Source organism: Brassica oleracea, chromosome C5 (genome assembly GCF_000695525.1).
Source record: "Brassica oleracea var. oleracea cultivar TO1000 chromosome C5, BOL, whole genome shotgun sequence".
In the NCBI taxonomy this organism is placed as follows: domain Eukaryota; kingdom Viridiplantae; phylum Streptophyta; class Magnoliopsida; order Brassicales; family Brassicaceae; genus Brassica; species Brassica oleracea.
This window is the reverse complement of record NC_027752.1, coordinates 24,843,972-24,845,011: the sequence shown is the minus strand read 5'-3', so window position 1 is coordinate 24,845,011 and position 1,040 is coordinate 24,843,972.

The window sequence follows — 1,040 nt, the reverse complement described above, 5'->3', positions numbered from 1 at the left end:
AGCATCATCCAATCCATTTAGTACGTTCTCACAGTTCGGCCAGTCAGTCCTCAGATCATCCTAACATCGATCTTCGGAACACGGTCGCTACAAGTCCTCCCCCACTTGGCTTAGACTCGTCCTCGAGTCTTTCTTCCTGAATCTTCCGTGAGTTTGTCAAACCACTTTGGAAATTCAGCTTTCATTCTCGCCTCTGGCTCCCAGGTCGTTTCTTCCTCTCCATCGCCGTCCCAAACGACTTGGATCATTTTGATATTCTTTTTGCCTTCAGGTTTGGTTTTTCTTCCAATGATCCGGACTAGTCGTCCCTCTACAGTAAGGTTCTCTCCCAAGTCAGATGGTGGTTCAGGAACCACGTTGTCTTGATTCCTTATGCATTTTTGCAGCAAAGATACATGGAACACGTTATGGAACTGAGCCATCGATGAAGACAGCTCCAGTTGGTAGGCGACCTTTCCAATCCTTTCCAGGATCTTGTACGGCCCCATGTATCTTGGACTCAGCTTGGCATTCTTTGAGGATCGGTCCTTGCCTTTGTAGGTGACGGTTTAGAGATATACCATGTCTCCTACTTTGAACTCAAGGTCTTTTCTGCGTCTGTCTGCATAACTCTTCTGTCTGTCCTGAGACTTTTTCATCTTCAGTTTCAAGACTCGGATTCTTTCAATTGTCTTTTCTACAAAACTCGGCCAAATATGTTGCGCTCCCCCACTTAGGTCCAGCATAACGGTGTCCTACACGGACGTCCGTACAATGCCTCGTAAGGCGACATTCCAATGCTTGCATGATAGCTGTTGTTGTAAGAAAACTCTGCCAGATGCAAGTACTGATCCCATTTGCCCCCCCAATCCTGAACACAAGATCGCAGTAAGTCTTCAAGTGTTCGGATTGTCCTCTCTGACTGTCCATCCGTTTGCGGATGATATGCTATACTCATATGGACCTTGGTCCCCATCGACTTCTGCATAGCTCTCCAGAAGGCCGAATAAAACTTGGAGTCTCGGTCTGACACTATGCTTACCGGAACTCCATGAAGTCTG